Here is an 8926-nt window from a genome sequence, read left to right as displayed (position 1 = left end):
CCTCCCCTCCCCTCCCCCCTTCCCCTCCCCTCCCCTCCCCTCCCCTCCTTTCTTCTTTCTAGACAAAGTCTTGCTCTGTGGCCAGGCTGGAGTGCTGTGACGCAATCTGCAACCTCTCCCTTCCAGGTTCAAGTGATCCCCCTGCCTCAGCCTCCCGCAATGCTGTGACTTTCAGTGTGGGGCCCTCCCTCCTCTTCATCGCCAGTGCTGTGGGCACATATTTACTGAGCAGTGGCAGCTCTTTCACCAGAGATGCCCAGGGAGCAGCCCTGAGTCTAATGTTGCTGCTGCATCAGCCTTGCTTTTGCTGACCACAGTGACAATTCTGGGTGAACCTCTGGGGCCCAGCTCCCAGTTTTTACCATAGAGCCAGTTCTCAGCCACTAGCCTGCCTCTTAACAGTCTGAGAAATTTAGAGCTGAAGGAGCTGTGCAGGTCACTGCTTTCACTTCTGGATATACAGTTGAGGAACAAGGCTGGAAAGAGTGAAGAACTTTGTCACTGTTACGTGGCCAGCAAGGAGGACATTTCTGAACCTGTGACGCCCGCTGGGAAGGAGGAACACAGACAGGCACGTGGTTCCATGACTCTTCTCTCTTCCATGCCTCCTGCTCCACCCTGGAGCCCTGTGGGCAGGTAAAAAGATCTGCTTCTCATAAAGTAAAATGCTTTCAAAACCCAGAGAAAGAGCCTTACCTAAATAAATAGGTAAACAAAGATATCTGCAGAGATACTCATGGTATTTGTGCTTTTGTAAAGCAAACTGCCTTCTCTCCTCTGTTCTAGGTTCATTCTTGTTAATCCATATTAAAGGATTCTCTGAAGCCTAAAATGTTGCCTGATGAGGGATTTGGGAGGTTTGTATCGTCAGGGATTCTTGAAGGCCCAAACACCTCTCAAGACTCAAAGGAATGAACTTGAGCAAGTGGAAAATCAAACTCACTGCTGTTAAATTCGACCGGGCCTCCTTCCAGCCCAGAACTGTGCTGTTGGTGGGCAGGGGCCAGCCAGGACTCTGTCAACTCCCAGTTGACACTGTCACGTGAACAGTTACCAGAAAGGCTTAGAACCAGAGGCCTCGGGGTTCTTCACACCCAGGTCTTTAGAGCTGCTGGCATCTCAGTACAGAGTTCTTTCCTCATTTTTCTTTTTTTTTTTTGAAATGGAATTTTGCTCTTTTTGCCGAGGCTGGAGGGCAATGGCTCGATCTCAGCTTACCACAACCTCCACCTCCAGGCTCCAAGTGATTCTCCTGCCTCCGCCTCCCAAGTAGGATTACAGGCATGTGCCATCATGCCCACCTAATTTTGTATTTTTAGTTTCTCCATGTTGGTCAGGCTGGTCTCGAACTTCCAATCTCAGGTGATTCTCCCGCCTCAGCCTGCCAAAGTGCTGGGATTACAGGTGTGAGCCACCAAGCCCGGCCCAGTGTTCTTTCTAGTAATGCACCCACTCCTCTGATCCCACAGCTGCTGGAGATCAGCTCAAAAGTAGAGCTGCGACCACGGATCTCAAAGGCGCCCGACCACGACTTAGTCTTGTGGGGACGTGGGTTTCGTCAGCTCTGCTGAGCTGGCCCACTCTGGTACCACCTGTGGGAAGAAGGACACAAACCCACACATCGGCTCACGCCAGTCCCTTGCTCCAAACCCTTTAGGCCTCTCCTGTTCACGTATCTCATCCTGCGTTCCTCATGAGCGCTTCTCTTCCTGAAGGACTGATCTTATTTAAAGTTCTAGTGGAAAAAGACACCATTATTTTTCATTTTAATTACGAAAGGAAGCAAAATTTCCTTGAATCTAGGATACTACATGAACTTTGGCTCTTCCCGTTATTGCTACCCCTTAAGGGGGACGAGTTTAGTTTTCTCTAACAATGGGGCTCCTTTAGGGGAAGTTTAAGGAGAAACAGGACAAAACCCTCCCTCCTGATGGCCTCCAGATCCTCCAAGGTTTGACCTTACCATGTGCACAGCCTCCCCTCCCTTCACCGGAAGGACTGGGGGCCACACTGAGTCCCTGGGACGCCCCGTGCACTCTGGGACCTGCCGCTCTGCACGCACTGCTCCTGTAACTCAGCTTGTCTCCATCTGGGCACCATTGACACTGGGGGTGGGTGATTCTTCTCCTGCAGGGGCTGTCCTGGGCATTGTTGCTGCGTCCCTGACTGGCCTCAACTCTCTAGAGTAGCACCCCCAAGTCAGGACAATCAAAAATGTCTGTAGACAATGCCAAATGTCCTGTGGTCAAACCGCCCCTGCCTCCAGCCCTGCTTGGACGGGAGCGCGCTTCTCCAGGCGCTCTGCCTAGGGATCTGACTCTCATTTTATGCCTCAGTGCAAACATCGCCTCCCCTGTGAGGTTTACTGTGACTGCCCCAGGCAGACTAGATGTCCTCGCCCTGCCAGCTGTGGAATTTGATTGGTCTGCACCCATTTGGTGCTTATTTACGATAATGTAATTGTATGTCCACCCTGGTTAGACTATGAACCTAGAGGTCAAGGAGTATGCCTGCTACTGTACACATTTCCATCCTCGGCACTTAGCACATTATCTGATCCACTGAAGGAGAGGAAATGCAGAAGGAATGGGTGAATGGGAGGTTGGCCACTGGAGGCTGGGACCCCCCCCCCAATGAAGACTCCTCAAAAAAGCTTCATGATTGTCCCTTCCTCTCAGATCACCCAAGAGCTCAGCCACTGGCATAATCTCAGCATCGCTACACCACGTGATACTTGTTTGAAACCTAATTTTGCCAAAGAAATAACCCAGATTTGTATTAGTGGTTGTACACATGGTAGTAGTGGTAAAGTAATGGCAGCTGCTGGGGCTATATGAGTGCCAGGTGTTTTCACTCTAACTGCTCACTCTCACTACTCTTCTGTGATCTACCCCTTATTAGTCTCATTTTACAGGTGGGGAAACTGAGGCTCTGAGAGACTCATTCACAAGCTCAGCATCTTGGTGGCTGTGGGATCAGAATCTAAGGCAATTTTCTCCAAACACCAGTTGCTGCCCTGTCTTTGGTTTCTAAATTGTTATTCTTAAGGGTGATTCTCAAGAAGCAGACATTTAAAATCGGAATGTCCAAAGTGTGCCCGATGAATGAGTTACTGATGCCTTGCTGCAATTTGTGTCACTTCTTATCACTGCAACAAGCATCAAATTCTATCAAAATATGGGAAAAAATCATTTTGATGTTGCATTTGCATATCCAAGGATTGCAGGATGGTTTGTGTAATCAAATTATGTAGAGTTGTAAAAAGGGAGCATCATTTAAATAGCTTACAAAATTACTTTGAAGATGCACATTAAAATCTAAAGAAGCCATCGCCTCCAAGATCTTTACAAAAAGTTAAATGCTAATTGATTATGACAGCTTTGTCTTCATCACTGGCACCATTCTCCATTTCTACTCTGTCAGTATCACAGCTCAAATATCACTCTGTCCTCTGTTCCTCTTCTAACCACATTCACTGCACGCTGTAATAACAGATGGAAGTTTATGCATGACTAGCTTTTCCCCCTTCTCACCATTGTTGATCAAAAGGAGCAGCCTGAAAAAAAACCAGAATTTGCTGAAATTCTGATTTCTTTCAGCAGTTTTATAGATTTTATAACTTATCTTTTATTGACTATGCAAGGTCTCTGCTCCCCAGCATCTGTTGGTTGCATCTGGGGAGAAAGATAAATTCCCTTTATTTTTATGCTACTGAACCAAATTTAAGAGATAGACAAGCAAACAGGTCTCAGTAGAAGAGGACAGCATCACATCCTTCTTCTGCAGCCCAGCTGTCCTCTTTCCCGGTCCCTGTGTGGGCAGGACAGGAGGAGGAGGAAGTGCCTTGTAGACCATGGAATTTGCCAGCCCATCAGGGCTGAAGGTGCCACAGACTGGCTGATGGGACTTAGGGAGGTGCTCTCCCCAGAGAGGGGACCTGGGGTCATAGCCATGAGCACAAGCTTTGAAGAGGCTGCTTTGTAAACTTTATAAAAAATTCACATCATTTACAATTTCTCAGACTTGAAGAATTGTGCCCGGTCACCCAGAGACATGATTATACATCACAGAACTTCATTATAATAATGGCCCTGGTACTCCAACTTCTTGAAAGCCTCAGCTGTTCGATTCAGCCTCTTCAGCTCCATAACTGTTTATAAGATTAATAGACTCTGATGCATAATTGACTATCGCACCAGGAGGGGAAAAAAGGAGAGAGAGTCTAATCGTAGCTCTGGCAAAAGTAACATTCCCATAAAGAGATGGTGTCTGTCCACATGGACAGGGTCGAGGATGGGGAGAATGGCTAATACCACCAAGTCAGGAGAGAAGGGGAGACGGATGAGGAGTCAGCCCCTGGGAAGGGAGTCTTGGAAAGTCCGATGGACATGTCCCATCACTTAGAGGCTTCAGTGGACACCCTAAAAACCCCGCTCATTGCAGAACTGGGTGGGATTCAGGGCTACAGCAGGGGTCAGGAGGGCTAGGAAGAGGAAAGAAAGAGGACAGGAAGGTCCCACCATGCAGGAAGTGGAAGGAAATAGAAAGGGAATCCACAGAGCAGCGGGATGGGGTGAGAGCTTGGCATCTGGTGGCAGGGAGCTTAGAGAGAGAACGAGTACCCTGGCCCCCCTTTCCCTTGCTGAGGTTATGGTTACCGGGTGTCATACCAGGTCCTGCAGAAGACCAGACACACTCTAGGAATGATGGCAGAGCAGGCCTTTCTCAAGGCAGAGGAGCAAGGGCATCACTGCAGGCTGGAGGGAATGGAGGCCTTGGGTGAGTGAGTGGTGGGGAAGCCACCGCCACACAGGGGAAGGGCAGTGGCCAGGGCTCAGAGGCCGGGCGAGCTCCAGAAGGCTTGGAGAGGGGCACAGCTGGACCAAGGCAGGCCCCAGATGGCCAGGGTGAGAGCACCCCTGAGCTTCTAGGCTTCCATCAGGGGTCCCTGCATGCTCAGCCTGTCACTTGTATAAAGCAGTCACTTGGTGGGCTCGAAGACTCCAATAAAGGAGTGAGTCTGGCCAAAAGGTGGGAGTGGGAAGTCGAGTGTTCCTTGCTAGCTTACCTTTCCCTGCTGTCCTTTCCCTGCTGTCCTTTCCCTGCTGACCTTTCCCTGCTGTCCTTTCCCTGCTGTCCTTTCCCTGCTGTCCTTTCCCTGCCCCTCTTCTCAGGGCTTACTTCAGTCTTCTGGAGAAAGACCAGATGTCTTGCAACCATCCTGGAAACCAAATTGACACAACAGAAAAAGCAGGCAAGATGAGAGAAGACTGACATGGAGACGGTCTTACTTTCAACTCTGTAGTGAGAGACGCATGCCCGAGAGACCTCACCCTGTTAGAGGGAAGAGCAATGTGAGTCAATCTTTCATTGTCATCAGATTCGTGCTCCTTTCTCTTTGCTTAAGTAACTACCTCTGGCTGGACCTCCGTGGCATTTGCTGCTGCTTCTCCAGTTCCTGGAAAACCCCGAGGGGGTTGCAAAGATAAGTCTTATCTCTGCTTCTGTTTTCCTTGGAGCTGACCACCAAATGACCCCGGAGTGAAGAAGCCCGTCAGGCTCCTATTAATGTGGCCACAGATTCACACATTTGCCTGATGAAAACCTGGGGCAAAGGAATAAAGCCATATGGCTGACTTGGAAACCTCCTACTTATTTAGATGTGAGCTCTCGCTTTTGTTCATCTCTGAGAGACACAGCACTTTGTTTGTTTGTTTTGAGACAGAGTCTTGCTCTGTCTGGCAGCTCGAGTGTAGTGGCGCGATCTCGGCTCACTGCAACCTCTGCCTCCCGGATTCAAGCGATTCTCCTGCCTCAGCCTCCTGAGGAGCTGGAACTACAGGCTGGGCCACCACGCCCGACTAATGTTTGTATTTTAGTAAAGACAGGGTTTCACCATGTTGGTCAGCTGCTCTCGGACTCCTGACCTCGTGATCCACCCACCTCGGCCTCCCAAAGTGCTGGGATTACAGGCGTGGGCCACCACACCCGGCCGACACAGCACTTCTTTTTTTTTTTTTTTTTTGAGACGGAGTTTCACTCTTGTCACCCAGGCTGGAGTGCAATGGCGCCATCTCGGGTCACCGCAACCTCCGCCTCCTGGGTTCAACCAATTCTCCTGCCTCAACCTCCCGAGTAATTGGGACTACAGGCACACACCACCATGCCCAGCTACTTTTTTGTATTTTTATTTTTAGTAGAGACAGGGTTTCACCATGTTGACCAAGATGGTCTCTATCTCTTGACGTCTTGATCCACCCGCCTCCGCCTCCGCCTCCCAAAGTGCTGGGATTACAGGCGTGAGCCACCGCGCCTGGCCCAGCACATTTTTAAAAGTGCATCTTGCATCATGGATTGAAAGGCTAAGACCTTACCATTGGATCTAGCATAAAGCCCCTCTCCCTGCCCTGTAACTCTACATTTAGTCCTTCCTGTCGTCATCAGGGGAAAAGAAGTAGGGGCTGATCAAACAGGGAGGGAAGGCGGAGGATCAGTGTACTGACTTCTAAGAACTATTGTTCTTTTGCAGCGAAGGGAAAAAACTCCCTCAGGGCCCGCTGGGTGCTAATTTGACCTGGCAATGAGATCAAGTTAGGCCTTGGCTGTCTTCAGCCACCCGGGATCGGAATGCCATCTACTCAGCATAGGAGTCAAAGAATTCCCTGGCAATCGACTGCTTTCCACTTGCAGAGCTACTGAATAAATAGAAAAGTAATTATCAGTGTGCCGTGGCTAGATGTATCAGGTGGAATTTCATTACAGCAGAAATAACGAAGAGAATCAAGAAGTCATTTTGTGTCCACGGTCAGATGAGTCATTCGTCTGTGTTTCTCTAGGATGGACATGTTATCTCTGCTTTTCTTCAAGAAGAAAAACTTCTGAATTTCCTATCATATCTTCACTTTGATCAAGGGGAAAAGAAGGAAGGTCTTAAGTGCTTAAGAGTGGTCCGAAAATAAAGAATTCTTTTCGCTTTTCCATTTAATGATTTTGCTCCTGAAACCTATGGATGATTTTCTTTTGTTGTATTTTTTGTTTTTTCCTCAACTATTAAATATATGAATTTTGAAATGTGAACTGAAGGTCTCATTATGATTTCTTGTCCCTTTGAAAAATAAATGGCATTATGTCATTTACAACAGCAGGAAGAGATGGAGTTTCACAGGAAGGAAATTTATGCTCAGTTGGAAAGAGAAAGGGGGTCTAAGCCATTTATTTTTAGCTGCCTTTAAAAATATATATTTGAAAGTACTAAACTCAATTTCACATGTCCAGAATGGTATAACCTAATTTTAGTATATTAATTAACAATAAAAATAGTGTTTTTGCCTCATACAAAGGAATAAAATAATTAACTTACTGAGGAAATGGGGTCATATGATTTTACTTTGAGAGGGTAATGAATGACACTGGGTAACTGTAACACAAGGGTTTTGCAGAGCTGCTCTGGCAGTGGAGCTGTCTGGAATTCTCTGTAGAACACCTCACTAAGAACCAGCTTTCTCCCCTCGAAGCCTCACCTGTCTTGACTCAGACTAAGTGCACACACATCAGTAAGGCCGGCCGGTGATCCTTAGGAAGAGCGCTGTGTGCACGGGAGACATGCATTCGAGGACACTCCAGGCTTAGTTGAGGGTCCAGACCCTCCCCGAATCAACATGTCCTTGCGCTGGCTTGAGCACCAAGGTGCTTTCTACTTGAGGAAGGAATTCCAGCGTTTTACATCTTACATATTTGGACCTTTGAACTTGAAATATTTTGTTACACTTCACATAGCTTCATTCCCTACGGGGGAGAAACCTACTCTTTCAAGTGGTTATTATAAAGCTAAGTACATAAATATGCATGAGAGGTCATTATTACCACAAGATGATACTTAAAATGTTCAAGTGTCTCCCACTAAGATTTTTTGACTTGTTCAGTGACAGCAAATCAAAGTCTCCAGTGTTTTGTTGCTGAACTTTGCCTTTGATTGTTCTTTCAAAGTTTTCAAGGAAAGGGAATGGTTTTTGGAGGCCTGACTGGCATTCATTCATTCATTCATTCATTCATTCATTCTACACATATGTAATGAGGTTTAATTACCCATGTCCATTTTTAATGCAGAATGTCCTATTGAAAGCATTGTAGCCAGAGCTCTGGAGGTTGGGTCATAGAATTTCCAGATTTTAGATCTGGAACTGAGGCACAGAGAGTCTAAGTGGCTTTTCTCATGTCACATTGTGACATATAGTTGAGGCTGACCATCAGACCTGGCACTCTGGGCCAGGTTAGGGCTGTTGAGTCAAGGCCTCTGAAAGGCTCGAGGGCCCAAAGTGGTGGGTCCCCCGGGAACCATAATACTGAAGAGCTGCATTTTGACCCATCTTTTACTTCTAGAACTTGAGGTTACAATGTGGAAATATTATAAGTGTTATCCGAACCTTCAAGGCTCTTAAACATGACCTTCACATTTGGGATTGACTTCAGTTCAACCCTATGCCTGCAGCAAGTTCCCACTGGGAGAAGATCAAATTTTCATCTCTGGAACTAATAACCCATGCTGCCCTGTTCTCCATGGGAAGGGAGAAATGGCAATGGAAACCAACATGGAGCCAGAGAGAGGAAAGCAAGTCTACCAGGAGCCTCAGGTTTTCCCTCTCTTGGGAGAAGGAATACCAGGCAAGCAGCCTTGGGTTCTGACAACTTGGGTTTTAGTCCCAAGTGAACAAAGTGTAAAGAAAGCCTTTAAAGATGTCTGCTTTGGGGATCCCAGTCTCTGCGTTACAGGCAGAATCTCTGGAAAGTGAACTAGGTGGAACCCACCCAGGATGTGCCATCTTCCCTGTTCACACCCAGTGTGACCCAGGCACCTGCAGTATTTCCCACCCGGCTTTCCCTGGGTCCTCGGGCAGATCTTGCTGGAGGACATTGCAGTCAAAGGAAG

General features: G+C 47.6%; 1 long non-coding RNA gene across 1 annotated transcript; it reads left to right on the top strand.

The window, feature by feature from the left end:
* Positions 1 to 786: 786 nt before the first annotated feature.
* Positions 787 to 7077, top strand: LOC144582241 (uncharacterized). The gene is made up of 2 exons (XR_013534673.1): positions 787 to 5354; positions 6530 to 7077. It is a non-coding gene; the product is annotated as an uncharacterized LOC144582241 (long non-coding RNA).
* The last annotated feature ends 1849 nt before the right edge of the window (positions 7078 to 8926 follow it).

The sequence above is a fragment of the Callithrix jacchus genome, chromosome 4 (assembly GCF_049354715.1).
Source record: "Callithrix jacchus isolate 240 chromosome 4, calJac240_pri, whole genome shotgun sequence".
Classification (NCBI taxonomy): Eukaryota; Metazoa; Chordata; class Mammalia; order Primates; family Cebidae; genus Callithrix; species Callithrix jacchus.
The sequence above is the reverse complement of the archived record's forward strand: the minus strand, read 5'-3'. Positions and strand labels throughout refer to the sequence as shown.